This window comes from Budorcas taxicolor, chromosome 2 (genome assembly GCF_023091745.1).
Source record: "Budorcas taxicolor isolate Tak-1 chromosome 2, Takin1.1, whole genome shotgun sequence".
Classification (NCBI taxonomy): domain Eukaryota; kingdom Metazoa; phylum Chordata; class Mammalia; order Artiodactyla; family Bovidae; genus Budorcas; species Budorcas taxicolor.
This window is the reverse complement of record NC_068911.1, coordinates 28,675,826-28,694,772: the sequence shown is the minus strand read 5'-3', so window position 1 is coordinate 28,694,772 and position 18,947 is coordinate 28,675,826. Positions and strand designations below refer to the sequence as shown.

The window sequence follows — 18,947 nt, the reverse complement described above, 5'->3', positions numbered from 1 at the left end:
GAACTATTTTCATCTTGTAAAACTGAGACTCCACACCCATTAAACACTAATTCCTCACTACCTCCTCCCTCCAGCCACTGGCAAGCACTATTCTACTTTGTGTTTCTATGAATTTCACTACTCTCAGGATCTCATGTCAGTGAAATAATCCTTTGTCACCAGCTTATTTCACTTAGTATAATGTCTTCAAAGTTCATCCATGTTGGAGCATGAATCAGAATTTCACTCATTTTTTAAGGCTTAATAATATTTCATTGTACGGACATATGGCATTTTGTTTATCCATTCATCTATTGATGGACACTTGAGTTGCTTCCACATTCCCTCTATTGTGAATAATGCTACTTTGAACATGGGTACACTTTCTATTACACATTTTTGCCAAGAAAGAAAGTGAAAGTGAAAGTTGCTCAGTCGTGTCCGACTCTTTGCGACCACATGGAATTCTCCAGGCCGGAATACTGGAGTGGGTGGCTGTTCCCTTCTCCAGGGGATCTTCCCAACCCAGGGACTGAACCCAGGTCTCCTGCATTGCATGTGGGTTCTTTACCAGCTAAGCTACATGGGAAGCCAATATAGTTTTATAACTTTTATTAAATTTATGATTAACAAAAATAGATACTTTACAAAAGACTTTGAATAACCAGTTCACATAAGAAAAAGATGTTCAGCCTCAGGAGTAAATGGAGAACTACAAGGTGAAGCAATGAGATGTTGCTTTTCACTCACCGCTTGGCTAAGATGAAAACCACTGGTGGTCAGGAGAGTAGGGGCTGGGGCTCTGCATACATTGCCCTTATGGATGGAAAAGGCCCAAAAATTCACACACATCCCTTGACCTGCAATTCCATTTCTAGCAATTTAGCTTACGGAAACAGACAAGTGTTAACAGGTGTATAAAAATGTGCACTGCCATGCAATTTGGCACAGCAAAACCTGCAAATAATCCAAATAGTTTTCAGGAAGTGCCTTGTTAAATTACAGATCATCCGGGCAACAGAATGCTATAAGCCCACCCAAAATTCAAGATGTAGACTTTTCTATATGCCACACAAAGCTTTGCCCTTTCAAGCCCCCCCATCCCTGGTGCCCCGTGCTGTTGGTGGGAATATAAGTTGGTGCAGCCACTATGGAAAATAGTATGGAAGTTCCTCAGAAAACTAAAAATAGAGTTACCAGGAATCATTACCAGAATGATCCAGCAGTCCTATTCCTGGGAATATGCCTGGACAAAACTATAATTCATACAGATACATGCATCCCTATGTTCACAGCAGCACAGTTCACAATAGCTAAAATATGGCAACAACCTATGTTCATCAACAGTCAAATGGATAAAGAAGAGGTTGTGCATAGATACAATGGAATACTACTCGGCCACAAAAAAGGATGAAACAGTGCCATTTGCAACAACACGGATGCAACAAGAGATTATCGTACTAAGTGAGATAAGTCAGAAAGAGAAAGACAAATACTGTAAGATGTCACTTCTATGCGGAATCTAAAATATAGCACAGAGGAACCTATCTATAACATGGAAACAGACTTACGGACAAAGAGAACAGGCTTGTGGTTGCCAAGGGGGAGTGGGGAGGAAGAGGTGGGGAGTGGGGAGGAAGAGGGGTGGACTGTGAGTGTGGGATGGGCAGATGCAGACTATTACACTCAGAACGGATAAACAAGGTCCTAATGTAGAGCACAGGGATATATTCAATATCCTGTGATGAAACAGAATGGAAAAGAATATTAAAAAAAAGAATGTTAAAAAGAAGAATGAAAGTGATAATTCACCTTCATGCTGTTTACAGATTTGCCCACAAATTTTGAACATTAAAACACTCTAAATTAATTAACATGCAAATTACAGACTTGTAAAATAAAAAATAAGGATTTTTCCCTTTCATCTTAACCTATTTGTCATTTACATGCTTTATAATTCTCTCATTGTAAGTGCACAATTCAATGATTTTTAGTAAATTTAGAGCTGTGCATCTATCATGATGCTAAATTTTGGAACATTCCCACCATCCCAAAAAGGGTTTCCTCATGCTAGTCTGAAGTCACTCCCTGTTCCTACACCCAACTCCCTGGCAATGACTAATCTACTCTCTGTCTCTATAGATGTGCCTTTTCGGGACACTGCAAAAAACAGAATTGTACAATAGGTGACTTTTGACCATGCAAAGTCAATATGACAAAAACCAATATGCATAAATGGAATACTCAGCAATAAAAGGAACCAATTACACAATAAAAGAGATGAATTGTGAAAGCAAGCTTAATGAAAGAAGCAGAACCCAAATCCTACACACTCTATTATTCCACTGATAAGAAGGTCTAGAAAAGACAAAGCTGCGGCAACAGGAAATGGATCAGTGGTTGCTCACAGGCTGGGGAGGGAACTGGCCACCAAGAGGCACAAAGGAACTTCCGGGGCGATGGAAACATTCTATATCCTGATCATGGCGATGATTATACGACTATATACATTTGTCAAAATTCACTGAGCTGTACACTTAAAAACCAGTGAATTTTTTAAAAAGTAAAAGAAATACTATAAGTACATTATACCTCATAAAGTCAAATAAAATAGTTATAAAAGAATGTCTTGTCATTTTATTTATTTTTTCTTCATTAAAAAATTAACTTATTTATTTTAATTGAAGGCTAATTACTTTACAATATTGTAGTGGTTTCTGCCATACATTGACATGAATCAGCCATGGGTGTACATGCGTCCCCCATCCTGAACCCCCCTCCCACCTCCCTCCCCATCCCATCCCTCTGGGTCATCCCAGTGCACCGGCCCTGAGCACCCTGTCTCATGCATCGAACTTAGACTGGCAATGTTTCATAATATACATGTTTCAGTGCTATTCTCTCAAATCATCCCTGTCTTGTCATTTTATACATCTGTGTACACATTTTTAAAAGTCTAGAAAACTACACGCAAAAATATTAAACCAAGGTTCTATTTGGTCAAATATGGGACAGTCTGAATATCAGTAAGGTAAATACAACAGTTGAAAAATTAGTATGTTTAAATCCATGAGCTCATCATAGTTAAAAAAAAATTCACAGATCATCTTTGTAAGCTGCTGGGGAATCAACCCATGGTTTTGAAAACTGGTAAAGAAAGAGGGGGAAACTAAGACACTGATTCTGCCTCTCTACAAATTCTTCCTCAAGGCCACTAAATAATTGACAAGAAGTCTGTCTTTATCTGAAATATTAAGTCATTAAGTGTCAGATTGTCCATTCGATTGTCTAGTTATGTCCAGGAGATGAGCTGCTGAGGCAACAGACTCTTTTCAGACCCACCCAACGGCCCATCCCAGGCCCTCCGACCATACTTGCAGGAGCTGTCCTGCCCTTGGAACACTGGCTAGTGTTCAGCTACTCCAATCTGACCCACCTCTCCCCTCTCCTCCCCGATGCACTGGTGGTTCCAAAGAACTAAGGTGCAGGCTGAGTGAGGATGTACAGTCACAAGGACATACTGCGTGATTGATGCCCCTCCTTCAGCAGAAAATAATTCATAGCTCCTTTAGCTATGAATCCCCTCTTGGAGGCACATAACCTCTGATCGGCTTTGTTTTTGCAGCGTTAAGTTTACTGAGTAGTTGTAGGTGGTGTCAGCCCGATCCATCCATTGTAAAGTTCTCCATCTGCTATTCAGGCTTCCCAGGTGGTGCTGGTGGGAAAGAACCCACCTGTCAATGCAGGAGATGCAAGAGACGCAGGATAATTTGCATGCTTGGACTCCAAATCCCATGGAGGTGGACTAACTTCCACCTCCCACCAATGGGCCCTTGGAGCTGGGCCATCAACTCCTAAAATGCAGACTTTGCAAGGCAAAAATCAGAGGGGCAGTTCCTCCAGCTTTCCTCTTCTGGGGTGAAAATAACAATAACAAAAACCAGGAGCTAATTTGTTCAGAAAGGTTAGTTATTTCTCCCGGGCGACCTGATCTAGTAGCTCATTAAAAAATAAAATAAGAAATGAGGGAATCATTCCCTAAATCTGAAAAATCACTCCAGTTATCCCAAAAAGTGAACTAAAGAATTGTAGAAAATGTACACTGTTCCAGGTTTAACGATCACAATTCCTGCACTTTAAATTATTTTGGGAGGGGGTGACTCTGGGCATGTGGGATCCAGATTCCCCAAACAGGGACTGAACCCAACCCCCCTGCAGTAGAAACACGGAGTCTTCATCACTGGACCCCCAGGAAAGTCGCTCTTAATTTTTAAATTGCTATTGAATTTCTCCTGGGACATAGTAAGTCCAAAAGCATTCTGCCTTCACCCCCCTTTCACTGCTTAAAAAAAACAACTACCATCTACTTAGAAGAATTCCTGCTATATAAATGTAGAAGAAATGATGAAACTAGAATGTAGCAATTCTGGGACTCTGAATAAAATAATGGGTCTTGGGAATCACTGTCAAAGTTGCTAAAACATCAGACCAGTGGTTCTCAAACTTCCTTGTGCATCAGCTTCACCTGGGAGGTTGTGGAATCACAGACGCCTGGGCCCACCCCAGAGCTTCTGAGCCAGTAGGTCTGGGGTGAACCCAGGGATCTGCATTTCTAACAGGCTCCCGAGTGATGCTGAGGATACTGGTCCACAGTTTCAGACCCACCCCATTATGTCAGATGACAAGCAAATGTGCTGTGTGCTCAGTTGTGACTGACTCTTTGCAACCCCATGGACTGTCGCCTGTCAGGCTCCTCTGTCCATGGGGTTTTCCAGACAAGACTACTGGAGTGGGTTGACATTTCCTCCTCCAAGGGATCTTCCCAACAAAGGGATCAAACCTGCGTCTCTTATGTCTCCTGCATTGACAGGTGGGTTCTTTCCCACCAGCACCACCTGGGAATCCTGAATAGCAGATGGATAACTTTACAATGGATGGATCGGGCCAACACCACCTACACCTACTCAGCAAACTTAATGCTGCAAAAACAAAGCCGATCAGAGGTTATGTGCCTCTAGAGGGGATGCCTGGGGAAGTGGCCACCACGACCAGTGAAATATTCTTACAGAAAAAAGGGGGTGGGTAGGGACAGACACTGATGAAGCCTCTGGATCTAACACCTATTTAAGGGAAATGCAGGGCACAGGGAACATGCCAAACAAGGTCACGGGCGTGTGACAAGGTCCACAAGGTAGGATGAATGACTCAGTTTCTTTAACAGGTAAACCATTTTAAAAGGGGGGAACCTATAGATTAGAAGAGGCTTTGGGGGGGACTTCCCTGGTGGCCCAGCGGTCCATTCTCCCGACGCAAGGGGCCTGGGTTCAATACCTGGTCAGGGAACTGGATCCCATATGCTGCAACTAACACCCAGAGAAGCCGCATAAATCAACAGGTATCTATTGAACAAAGATGTGTAATAGTTTTTTAAAAACCCTTTTCCTCAAAATGGTACCTGATTAAGTAAACTACAACTCCACACCATGATAAGAACAAATCATACAAACACTTGTGTGAAAAAAAAAGGCAGACACAAGAAGGACATACCGTGTGATTCTGTTTACAGGCAGAACTCAGAGATGCTTTAGGCTCAGTTCCAGACCATTGCGATAAAGCAACTATCACAATAAAGCAAGTTACGTGGATACTTTGGTTTCCCAGTGTATAAAAAGGTTGCATTTACACTATGCTGTTGTCTGTTAACTGTGAAATAGCACTATGTCTAAGGTCTAATTATAGCTAATGTCTACCTTAGTGAAAAATACATGATAGTTAAAAAATTCTGACTTTCATCTGAGCTCTCAGTGAGTCACAGTAGCAATGACCAAGATCACTGATCACAGATCACATAACAAATATTACAATGAAATCACCTTAAATATACAAGAATTACCAAAATGTGTCACAGAGACAAGAAGTAAGCAAATGGTGTTGGAAAAAATGGCACCAACAGACTTGCTGAACATAGATTTGCCATAAGCCTTTAAATTGTAGGGAAAAAACCCCCACAGTATCTGTGAAGCACAACAAAATGATGTGTGCCTGTATATGAGATTCAAAACTAGGCAAATCTAACCTATGGTGCTAGACATCAGATGTAACTGGAAGGGTAGGACATGATGGAGGTTGATGGAGCTGATAACTTTGTTTCTTAATCTGAGTATCAGTTACATGGGTGGAAATTCATCAAGCTACATGCCTATAGAGATGTGTACTGTTCTGATTTGGAAAACACTTCAAGGAAAATTTTTTCTTTTTACCTTTAATTATGGTAAAATACACATAATAAAATTTACCATCTTTACCATTTAATTGTGCAGTTGAGTAGTATAAGTACAATCAAGAGAAGTTTTTGAATGGTAACCAATTACACCCAAGAAGACCGGGAGATGTATTTTATTTGTTTTGAGAAGCATGACAACTAAGTGGGCTCTTCCTAATTTCTATGTTGGTGCTGCTGCTGCTGCTAAGTCACTTCAGTCATATCTGACTCTGTGTGACCCCAGAGACGGCAGCCACCAGGCTCCCCCATCCCTGGGATTCTCCAGGCAAGAACACTGGAGTGGGTTGCCATTTCCTTCTCCAATGCATGAAAGTGAAAAGTGAAAGTGAAGTTGTTCAGTCATGTCCGACTTCTAGCAACCCCATGGACTGCAGCCCACCAGGCTCCTCCGTCCATGGGATTTTCCAGGCAAGAGTACTGGAGTGGGGTGCCATCGCCTTCTGAGCTGCCTTAAAAATCAGGAAAAAAAAGAAAAGCAAAAAACACAGCAGAAAAAAAAAATTTAAAAAAACACAGCAGAAAAGCAGAAGGACTTAGGAATTTCCACTGCCAGGAACCCTGTCTAATCTAGGACTCAAAAATACAAACAGATCAAGTGCAAAGATCCAGTCTTTGTCCAAAAGAAGGAGAGAGAGGCTGGGCTGCTTCCCATGTCGTTGAGGTCTCTGACAGCCACAATGTGTGAAATCCACTTTGGTCAAAAGAAAGACAAAGAAAAGAGGAGCTTGGCTTCACTCTAGAACGGCGTTTCCCAGAGTATGTTCCTTGGAACTCGAATCCCTCAAAATATTAATACTTGGGGTGGGGGTGGTGCAGGATTCAGAGAAGTTGAGACAGTATCCATTTGAGAAGTGCTATCCATTTCCCTCCATCATTTAGAGGGAGAGCTCGCATCAGGACATCCAAGGTCCTGACATCTGAAAGCTATTTCAGTCCTTTGACCACACATCTTTGAACACAAGAACACTACAGACCCCAAACACCGATTAAATCCCATAGATTTGCCCTTGAGAAAATGTGGTGAGTCTAGCAAATTAATTACTAATATTAGTAATCATAGCTGCTGCTCTGTCTTTTTTTTTTGGCCACATCATGTGACATGGGGGACCTTGGTTCCCTGAGCAAGGATTGAACTGTGCCCCCTGCCCTGGGAATACAGAGTCTTAACCACTGGACCACTGGCAAAGCCCTACTGCTGCTGTAATTGACTGTCAGCTGTTATCTCATTTAAACCCCTAAAAAATGCTACCCAAGGCTACACTGAGGCACAGAGAGGGTCAGTAATTCGACCATCATAGCACAGCTAGATGCGGTGGAATCTGAATAAAAAATGTTTTCCAAGTAACCTTTCCTGTGCTGCTGCTGCTGCTGCTAAGTTGCTTCAGTTGTGTCCAACTCTGTGTGACCCCATAGACGGCAGCCCACCAGGCTCCTCTGTCCCTGGGATTCTCCAGGCAAGAACACTGGAGTGGGTTGCCATTTCCTTCCCCAATGCATGAAAGTGAAAAGTGAAAGGGAAGTCGCTCAGTCATGTCCACCTCTTAGTGACCCCATGGACTGCAGCCCACCAGGCTCCTCTGTCCATGGGATTTTCCAGGCACGAGTACTGGAGTGGGGTGCCATTGCCTTCTCCTACCTTCTTTGAAATAGGGAAAGAACTTGAGGGCTGAAAGAAACACAGACACACACGGGACACACCCTTGATCAGTCTTTGGCAACTTGAAGGCTGCAGGTAACTTGGTTTTATTGCTATAAGGACTTGCCTCAGCATGCAGCCAGAAGCTTGAGCCTTCAAAATTTGAGGTAGTGGACAATCAGGCAGACAGTGTCAGGTCAGGCATTAGGTGAGGTACAGGGGGGAACGAAAAGCAGCCTGCCGGACTGCAGCAGTGGTCAGAGAGCACGCCGCAGTGATAGGATTCACCATGCTCTAAATGCAGGGAAACTGTGGTCTGCAACTCTCTGCCGAAGTCTTTAATTTAGAGCAGAGTCTCTCAAAACAGCGGCACTACTGACATTTGGGGATGGATAATTCTTTGCCGGTGGGGTGGATGGCTGGTGGAAGTGTTGGGGAGGGGGGGCAGGCGGAATGTGCAGGGAGAGGGCCTGCCCCTTGCCTTGTAAGGCCATTAGCAGCATCTCTGGTCTCTACCCAAACAATGCTAGTGGCACACCCTCCCCACTGAGACGGGACAACCGAAAATGCAGGTATCGCTAGATGTCCCTTAGGGGAAGGACTGTCCCAGCCAACCTGGAATGCCAGCTATGGAAGGCCACACACGTGAAGGGTGAGAACATGAGGGCAGACAAGAGAAGTCCAGACAGCCAAACCTCAAGGAGCCTCCCACCCTCCTGGTTTCTTCCTCTCAAGCTCTCCTCCCCCACTATCCCCGCCCTCACTCCCACCCTGTACCATCCAATGTCCTGCATCAGCTCTAAGAGCTGAAAGGACACCTTCAGGCTCATTACCCAGGATTGATGGATACTACGTCCAGTTCATGATCTAAGGCTGCTATCCAGCCTTTGGATGAAAGCAAAGGACTCTTCACTGTTGGCGTCAGCAACGTCCGACACAGCCAAGTGTGTCAGCTCTGGGCACATCCTGGCTTCCTCAGCAACACCCAGCTTCCTTCTTTGAGCTCTTTAGCCTCTGTAAGACCACAGGTTTACACATCCCAGTTCTGTGCTGAACTCACTGGGTGGCTCTGGGCAAGTCACTCTCTCTCTCTCTCTCTCTGGGCCTTGCGTTTTTCACTTGGGGAAAGAAATAGAAAGGGCTCTAACATTTTGTGGTATCTGTAATTCCAGATCGAAAAGGTTGGAGTTGGACCAACTGAGAATGTTTAGCTATTTCAGCTTGTTTTAGCATTGGTTTTATCTTCCCCAGAGGAACTCAGGGGTAAAAGATCTTGCCCCTTCTGCTTCTGTATTATTGAAAAATGAATAAAATTCCCCAGAGTAAACTGTAACAGGATTTGCATGTCATCAGCCCTAGTTAACAGCTACGCTCAGTATTTTACTGCCAAGATTTTGGACCAGAGACACCAACTCAAATGTCGCCGGGGTCAGGTAAGCAATGCAAAGTGACCCAGGCTGGAGGTGGCTGGACAGAGCCCTGTGCTCTGTCCAGAGGAGACAGGGCAGCTTCCTAGCTCTGCTGGGGTGTCTGAGTGAGGATGTGGGCCCTGCACTGCCAGATATCCAACAGACTTGGAAGTCTGCATTTAGGTATGAAATGAAAGTGAAAGTGAAGTCATTCAGTCAGGTCTGACTCTTTTGCGACCCCATGGACTGTAGCCCGCCAGGTTCCTCTGTCCATTGGATTCTCCAGGCAAGAATACTGGAGTAGGTAGCCATTCCCTTCTCCAGGGGATCTTCCCGACTCAGTGATCAAACCCAGGTCTCCTGGATTGCAGATGGATCTTTTACTGTCTGAGCCATCATATCCATCCCTAAAGGAAATCAGTGCATGTTTCAAATGCCATGTAGGCAAAATGAAAACCTTTGGGGCCTGAACTAGAACACAGACCACCAGCTGACAGGATCTCTGCAGAGAAGAAACTAGGTCAAGACCTGGTCCAGGTGAGGGAGGAGTCAGTGCAGAGAGGGAAGCAGGGGGAGGGGCTGGCCCCCAGATGCACGAGATCTCCAGGCCCCAAACTGTCACTATGAGCAACCGGGACTCTTAATTTGTCATTAATAACAGGCACTGTTATCACTGTGCTATGTGTGCTAAGTCGCTCAGCTGTGTCCGACTCTTTGTAGACCTACGGACCGTAGCCACCAGGCTCCTCTGTCCACGGGATTCTCCAAGCAAGAATACCGGAGTGGGTTGCCATGCCCCCTTCCAGGGGATCTTCCCGACCCAGGGATCAAACTGGCGTCTCTTATATCTCCTGCATTGGCAGGCTGGTTCTTTACCACTAGCGCCACCTGGGAAGCCTTTATTCCCCTTTCTATTCATGGGACATCAAGCTAGGCTATTTATTATATATACCATCTTGCTATGTTTTCTAATACATGAGGTAGGCTTTATTGATTATTCCTATAAGGCTATGGAGGTCCCAGAAAGTAAAGGCTTTTGCTTGTAAAAGTTGGAGCCAGGATTGGAACCCAGATCTGATACTTGATCCAAGCAGGAAGTCTCCTCCTTGCTTGGCTTCCTTGCACGGACTTGTCCTTGTGAGGCTTTGCCATAGTTGCACCCCCTTCTGATATCTGCCTAACCCATTTGCATACTGTTTTTAAAGTACCCCCAGAAGGAAGTTCTTACAATTATCAAAGCTAAATTAATTTTTCCTCCCTACCAAGAGAACTTGGTCAGCAAGAGGTCTGATGAATCCCACCGAGGATGCTTTGAGGATAGAGAGAACTGGCCATTTCTGGTCCTAAAAGCCCCATTGTGTCTTGTTTCTTGCAACTCTGGCTTAGCACAGCTTAAAATACATGTAGTCTCCTATGTGTCCATTAGAAATTTAAATCGACAATGTCTTTAGAGGACTGTTTAGCAATATCTATCCATTTAAAATGTGCATGCTCTCTAACTTAGCAAATTGCATTGCTGGGAATTTATCCTGCAGATAAACTCATATAATTAGATATAAATAGATACACAAAGATGGTCCCTGAAGCCCTGTTTATATGTGGAGTGAAGCTGGTAAATTTCAATAAGAGGTTGTTGTAGTAAGACGCTATTTTGTTATTTAGTCACTAAGGCATGACCAACTCTTTGCAACCCCATAGACTGCAGCATGCCAAGTTTCCCTGTCCTTCATTGTCTCCTGGAGTTTGCTCAAATTCATGTCCTTTGAGTCAGTGATGCTATCTAACCATCTCATCCTCTTTCGCCCCTTTCTCCTTTTACCTTCAATCTTTCCCCACATCAGAGTCTTTCCCTGACTCCTTGATTAGATGCTACACTTCCATATAATAGAATATAACGCAGGTGATTTTAAAACACCACAATATGCTGATATAGAAAGTTAAAAATATGCAATTAAGTGAAAAAACAGCTAATTTATAAAGCCAACAATATTTGTATAAAAAAGGAAGATTTGAGGTAGAAAAGTTTTGGAAAGATGCTCAAGAATACATTAACAACGGTTATATCTAAAGATGGGGAAGAGTGGAGAGGCAGGGAAGGACAAAGAAGTTCAGGAATTCTACCTGGAGAGGCATTCTACATGGAGACCAGGGAAGGGTTATAACCACCCCCAGTGGTCTCAGACTCTGAGGGATACAGAACTCTTCTGAGATTCTGTATCATTTGCTGCCTGCTTCACCAGCGGAGGGGAAGTTCAAGCCTGTACAGGTGAACAAGAGGCAAGCCCATGGCCCTTTCTTAGGGACTTTGATGAGGACCATTCCTCTTTCACCTCCGAATCACTGATGTGGTTCAGAGACACCTGACTTCCTCTACAGGAACAAGAGGCAATGCTAGCTTCTTTATCATCTGACCCCTTACAAAATTTCCTTCAAAGTCAACTATTCTCCAACAAAGCAAAACAAAAAGTTCCTTCAAATTCCTACGTAGCCTTTTGCAGACTCAGCCTTTCTCCCACAGTGTGGCCATGGTTAAATGCGTTTGATGGTCAGAGTGAAAGGAAGAGACCCCAGGGATCAAAGGAGTCACCTTGGAAGGTGACTCCCACTCACAGGTGAGCTCTTCAAGGACACCATAGAGATCCTACACAAATCACAAAATACCTGGGCCAATATACCTGGTCATGTTGCTGACACAGGTGAGGAAATGTATCTGTATTAGTGTAGAAGATTCTAATCACCACCTTTACCCAAATAGGAACTGAGTTTATGAAAAGAGATGGCCAGAAAAGAAATTTAAGGGCAGGTTTCTCTTTTATGGAAAGACTACACCATAGGTTTCTTGGTTCTGCCAAGTACCTGCCTGGCAACACTGAGCAAAATCCTTAAGGTCTCTTGTTATGTATAAATAACCATCCACAGAAGTTCACCAGGGGCCAAGCACGATGCTAAATCCTTCTTATGCATGATCCCCTTGAATCCTCCCAGCAGGGCAATTCCATAGGCACTGAAGTCTTGAAAGAGCTAGTTTTGTAAAATCTTGTCTTCCTCATTGGCTAGCTCAAGCTATCTTGAGCAAGTTATTCAGTCTCCACATTTGTGAAACAGGATCAATAATAACAGCATCCACTCCAAAGAGCTGTTGTGAAGACTTACTGACAAGATGCCTATAATGGATTCAGCACGGTGTCCCAGCAAAAGCACTCAACAGATGTTAGCTAGTCTCATTAGCCCCATTTTACAGATGAGAAAACTGAGGTTTGGGAAGGATAACATGGATGATTTCTACATTTGCTTGTGACATTCTTGGATTTTGGTGAATTTAAAATTGGATGTGGTTTGCCAGAAAAATCTAATGTGTATCTGAGTTTAGAGTTACATGGTTGTGCCTACAGCAAAAAATTCACCTGTTTGGATTCAATATGCTGAGGAAAGGAGAAGACCACTTTCCCACCCCAAAAATAAAACTTCAAAACAAAAGAGAGCGGGAGAAGGTAATCCCCCTCTTCTCCCAAATGTCTTCCTCTCCGGACTCCCCAACTTGTTCCCAAACGGAAAGGACAAGGGCAGAGAAATCCCCAGGGGCAGAACCAACAAAGCTGCAATACAGGGCTAATTTGCGAGGGGGCTGGGGATAGCCTCATGGAAAACGCTACCATAAATGGGCATGTTTGCCTCAATCTCAGCCCTCACACAGAAAAGTAACGATAACAAATCCATAACAAATACCTTGTACGGAATAACATGTCTATTTCAGACATGATAATAAAACACACGGTGTTTACCAGCCCTAGAAGCTTCTTGAGGAAGGCCCAGCTAGTTCACCTTTTGGACTCTGGGGATGGCAGCCCATCTAATCTAGTCAACTAGATGACCACACCACCAGGGGACAAACAGCGCATTTTATTTAAAATTTGCAAAAGGTCAGTTTATATTTTCTTCAAAAAGATGATAAACACTTGCCCTACTGGTCGCATCTGGTCCCATCAGAAACCTGATTCCAACAAAGTTTTTGTTCATGGTAAAGAAAAAAGTTGGTGGGGTCAGGGGTATAGAATTGGCAGGAATGGGATCCACCATTCCTGTGTGACATTGGGCAAATTACTTAAACTCTCTGAGCCTCAGTTATCTTGTATACTAAACAGGCATCACAATGCCTCCCTTAAAATGTTGCAATGACTAAATGAGGTCAATGAAGTCAAACACTGCTACAGTGCCTGACACATAAGCACTCCGTCAATGGTAGTTTATCTCAATGGGAAAGCACCAAGGAAACTGCACTTCCACGGGTCTTCAACGTCTTGTTTCACCCACTGCTATCTAATGACTTTCAGCTCAGCTTCTGCAAGCTCTTTCTCTGTATATAATGGTCAGTTTGCAATTTAATCTATTCGTTCTTAATACTGTACTAAATACTCCCTTTCTTGGGGTTTCTCAATATTTGCTTTTACTTCTTGATGAGTGCAGTTTTGAATGCTGCCTTTCCTCAGGCAGCCAAATCCCCATCAGCTCTCAGTGCAGACAGAGAACAGACAACAGGTGGCGGCCACTTTCTCTCACTTTGCCCACTTGGTGGGACACGAGAGCAACATGGTGTTCTGCAGGAAAGCCCAGCCCCATCTTACCTAATGCACTTGCAGACTCTGTAAGCAAGTGCAGGCTTTGGCATCTGAGTATTTGAGGCCCCTGGGTCAACCTGGATAAGATTTTTAAAAATTTGAAGGGGGTGCGGTGTGTGTGTCTGGAAGAAAACCAAGCTTTAAAAATGGATCATCATCAGAGTATCATTCAAGGCTTATCAGCAGCGCATCTTCTAGAGCAGGGGTCCCCCAACCTCCAGCATCTAATGCCTGATGATCTGAGGTGGAGCTGATGTAATAATAATAGAAATAAAGTGCACAATAAATGTGATGTGATTGAATCATCCTGAAACCATCCCCCTACCCTGGTCCATCAAAAACTGTCTTCCATGCGGATGCCACAAAGGTTGGGACTGCTGCTTTAGACTGGGGAAAAACACTCCCCCTTCTGCCCATGGTTTTTTAAACTCATGCTTCCAACTCCGCTTGGAGCCACACATTGCCTGCCTTTGAGATAGGAAATGACTTTTCAGTGGAAGCTGGATCTTTGATATTTCCAAGGCAGTGTATCTCCCAGAGTCTCCTCATAACAAAAATCATCTGGGACTCATATACCCAGAGTACAGTTTTTCCGAAGATTCTAAAGTAACCGGAGATGGACCTAGGCATTATCTTTAATAAGTACCCCCAAGGGGGTACTTCTCATTGACTACCTTGGGAGATGCTGGTTTGGGGAATAGGATGACGGGGCAGAGAGAAATGAAAATTGTGACCCCTTAGCCCCTCCCCAATGGTCCTTAAGAGGATGCCAACAGATGCGCCTCATGGTTCCCCAGCCTCTATAGGATGCCCTGCAGGATCCTGTAACCCCCGACTCAACTTCGTCCCCCGCAGGAACACATACTTACAGATCTCCAACTGGGGGGGAGAGCGGAGAAGAAACTTGACGGAGAGCTCAGATCTGGTACACCTCCCAGGCAGGGGCGTCCAAATCTCCGCGCTCGCCCGGGACGCCTCTTTTTATAGACCCGGAGCTGCCCGCTGGTGGGAAAGGGGAGGCAGCCGAGGAGGGCGGGGTGGGGATGGGTCCCGCGCTACTCCCTCCGCAGCGCCCCCTGCAGGGCCCGAAAAACGCCGCTCTGGTCCAGGCCTGGCGTGCTCCGGCCGCGACGCCCGTAAAGGGGCGCACCCGGTGGGGGCCCCTGGGAAGGGCGCAGCGGGCAGAGGCGTTCGGGGCTTTCTAACCCCGGCTCTCGGACAGTCGCGGAGACTCCGGGTCCCTAGAGAAACGGGTGGAGAGCACTCGGCGTCTCTAGGGGATGCTTGAGAATTTCTTCCTTGAGTCAGTTCCAGCCGCGCAGGCTTTAACCGCTTCTTCCGCAAGGGAGGAGCTGTGGGGGTCCGAGTCGACACCTCCTCTCCCCACTCCCCAGTTTTTTTGTCCCTATTGCCTGGAAACGGGCTGGCTATGCTGCGAGACGGGCAGGGAAAGGGGATTTTCTGAACTTTGCAAAGTACAAGGCAGGAGCCCCCAACTCTGCTGGGAATTGTGCGGAAAGGGGAAGTTTTTACTTTTCCCAACTTGGCATCGCCACTTCCACCCACAAGCAAAAAAAAAAAAAAAAAAAAAAGCCCAACTGTTGTGACTTTAGGCACTGGGTGTACCATTCGCTGGCTGTGTGACCTCAGGCAAGTCACTTCCCCTCTCTGAGCCTCCGTATTTGAAGCTGAAGTATGTGTGCGGTAATTATGTAATTTGCAAGGTGCATGTCAGGATCCAAGGAGAATGTGGGTGCCTCCCTGCTCTTTGAAAGCTCCCTTCTCCTGCTCCTCCCCACCCCAGGAAATTCTTGCAAATAAAGCTGCCTGAAAGCTTTCTCCCTGTCTCTGTCCCTCTCAGTAGCACTCCCTTACCCCCCGTGTCCGCACCACCCCCTTGTGTGTGTCTGACACCGGGTTTCTCCGTCACCGTTTGTCTGTCTTGTTCTGCCTTTCTTTCATTCTGTGTGTCTCCGTCACTCTTCCCATGGCTGTCTCTTACTGTCTCTCTGTCTCTGTCTGTCTCTGGTCCCTGTGTCTCTGGCTCCAGATCGCCCTCCCTTTCTCCCCCCATCTCTCTCCTGTCACACGCACGCACACAGGCCATAAAAGGAAGCCGCAGCGTTGGGCTGGCCCTGCGCCAGCCCGGGGACCCACGGGCAGCTGGGCGCCCCGCTCCCCGCCCGGCCGGACTCCTAGGTTCCCGGCCGGTCCTCCCACCCCGGGCGGGAGCGGCGGGCGGCGGGGGGCGCTGGGCGGGAGACAACCCAAAAAGGGCAGGCGCAGGCTCCTTCCTGCAGGAATTCCCAGCGCTGCATACCAGCTCGGGGCTGCCCGCTCCCCCTGACTAAATATGGTGCCGAGCGGCCTCCCGGCGCCCTGCGGGGGTTGGGGGGGCAGCATCTTAGGGCAGTGGGGTGGGAGGGGGACCCCTCTGCTTGCGGCTGAGCCAGAAGGAGGTGGCCCCCCAAGTCCCACGTTGGTCCTAGCTGCTTAAGCCAGAGGGTTTGCTGAGGGGGTTAAAGATGTTGGAAGACCCTTATACGGCTCTGTGCTTGGTACTCGCCCCCATCTTATCCAGCAAACTGTCCTCTGGCCACCAGGCCAGGTGATGGTGAGGCCTTTATTAGTGCCCCCATTTTGCAGGTGAGAACACCGAGGACCTGGAGGAGTGAAGAGTTTTGCCTGAACCCTCGCTGTCTGAGAGCCACAGCTGCCAAGATTCACTTCCTGAGGGGCATTAAGGGGAAATGCCCACAAGAATTAGCCTTGAGGCTAAAGACCCCCACTAAGGTTAGTTGGAATCTGCCAGAGCCATTTTCTAGTTGTTTGACCTGGTGCCTCAGTTTCCCTACCTGTATAATGGGAAGAACAGCAGTCACTTCTTCACTTCCCAGCTGTTTGTAAATGGTCCTTGAGAAGATCCATGTAAAATGAACATGTGTCTGTGTTAGTCACTCAATTGTGTCCAACTCTTTGTAACCTTATGGACTGTAGCCCTCTACAGGCTAAGAGGACCAAGCTCCTCTTTCCATGGAATTCTCCAGGCAAGAATACCAGAATGGGTTGCCATGCCCTCTCCTACGGGATCTTCCCGACCCAGGAACTGGACCCAGGTCTCCTGAATCGCAGGCAGATTCTTTACTGTTTGAGCCACCAGGGAAGCCCCAAATGAACATATATCCATGTAAAATGCTTCATGTTAGCTGCTATTATTCAAAACAAACATGAAACCAAGCAGAGTTGCATTTGGCCTTGAGGACCTTGTAATGATGAAAGCCTGTCCTGCCTGCTATTTCCTGCAGGCTGCCAGCCCCCTCTGCAGTTCTGCATCTCAGATCCTCTCTGACCCGTCCTCATCCCTCCAACATCTTGCCTGCTTTCCACCCTGAAAACACCCAGGCCCAGCCCTCCACCCTACATAATGGGCCTGTCAGAGTCTGCAACAGCCAGCATTCAGCTGGCTGGGATGTCAGGGGTAAAGTTCTTCCGAAAGTGATGAATGGGCGGCTTCCCCATGTGCCTCGTAATGTCTACACTGTAAAAGGAGTGGAAACTGTCCCTGTGTTAGTACAGAGCTGATGTGGAGCAGAGAAGGGGAAGGGGAAAAAACTGAAGCTGATCATCTCCTTCACATGCTGGAAAGATAATCCAGAGCAGGCTGTGAGAGTCCAACTCGCTGACCTCAAGAGTGAAAACCGGCCCGTTTCCAGAGGCATTCACATTGGTATTCCAAAGCGGTGCATCTGATTCTTTAAAGAACTTGGTAACTTTTAAAAGAGAATTATTATACTAAGTTATTAATAAATGAAGGCTTTCTAACAGACACTGAATTGCACTACATTACCTCACCTAGTCCTTATAATAACCCTATGAGGTATATGCTTAAACATTTTTTTTCTCATTTTGCTGTGGAGGAACCAGGTTTGGTGAGTGAAATAACCAGCCAATTTAGCACAGCTAGCTAATGATGGAGCAGGAACTCCCACCCTGCTGTGTGATGGAGTTCAGCGTAAGTAGAGAAGTCTGAGGGTGTGAACTCATGATCTGCTAAGCACCAGCCAGGGGGCCACGGGATTGTCAGTGAACCCCTCTGAGCCTGTGTTTCTCAAAGAAAAGCAGAGATGGTCAGAATCGTTGCCTCAACATGGGGAAGGCATTTCTGGTACATTCTAGAAGTCCTCAGGAACAGTGTGGGCACATAAGAGTCATTCAATGTCTATCTAATGCAGCTCAGATGTTTGACTCTTCAAAATCAGATGCCTTCGTTTTATTTCTCATGGCTCAAAAAGCCAGTTAAAGGTTGAGGGGGAAAAAATTACTTTCAAAAAACATAACTGTGACTGCCTAAGGGCTGTCAAGTAAGTTTCTTTGGCATGGCTCCTGTGAGGTGGCATGTCCTGGGAGTTTCCATGAACTCATGGAACAAGATGGCAGTGGGGAAATTCCTCTCTTTTAGAGTCTTTTTTTTTTTTAATCAAATAGCTTTGACTTTACTACTAGATTCAAAAAGTTTGAAAGTGCAAGTGTGAGTCTCTCCAGTTTTTAATAACTTCAAAGACTGGGTTGATGCGTGGCTCCTGCATGTGGTTCACAATGATTGACAACATCAGCAGTCAGGTTATCCAGCTGAAGATCTGCACAGGACTCTGCCTTCTTGTGAATAAAGGGCCATCTTCCCTGACCGCAAGCATGGTTCTGCCCGGGCACACAAGCTCTTCCTTTCATGCATCATGGCCCCCATGCTTCTCCAGGTTCAAGACTAAATTGCACAGTTTAATCTTGCAGTGCTCCTTTCCTTTATCGTTGATTTCCAGCTCTAGTGTCCTGGTAACTTCGGATTCTCTACTTCTATCAGGAAAGTCCTAAAATTCTCAATAAAAATCATTTTATGGTTTCTTACAAAAGTAAATGTGTTCTTACCATATGACCTAGCAGATCACACTCCTTGGGATTTACTCAAATGAGTTGAAAACCTATGTTTGTACTAAAGCCTGCACAGTTGTTTAGTTAGATCAGCTTTC

The 18,947-nt window shown here is 45.6% G+C and overlaps 1 protein-coding gene across 2 annotated transcripts in view; it reads right to left on the bottom strand.

Moving 5' to 3' along the window:
* Nucleotides 1-14,857, bottom strand: part of MYH11 (myosin heavy chain 11) — a 127,755-nt gene extending 112,898 nt beyond the window's left edge. For both annotated transcript variants that reach the window (XM_052635853.1, XM_052635854.1), the window contains exon 1: nt 14,793-14,857. The gene's annotated coding sequence lies outside the window, so the exon portion shown is untranslated. The remainder of the gene's footprint in view (nt 1-14,792) is intronic.
* Nucleotides 14,858-18,947: the final 4,090 nt, after the last annotated feature.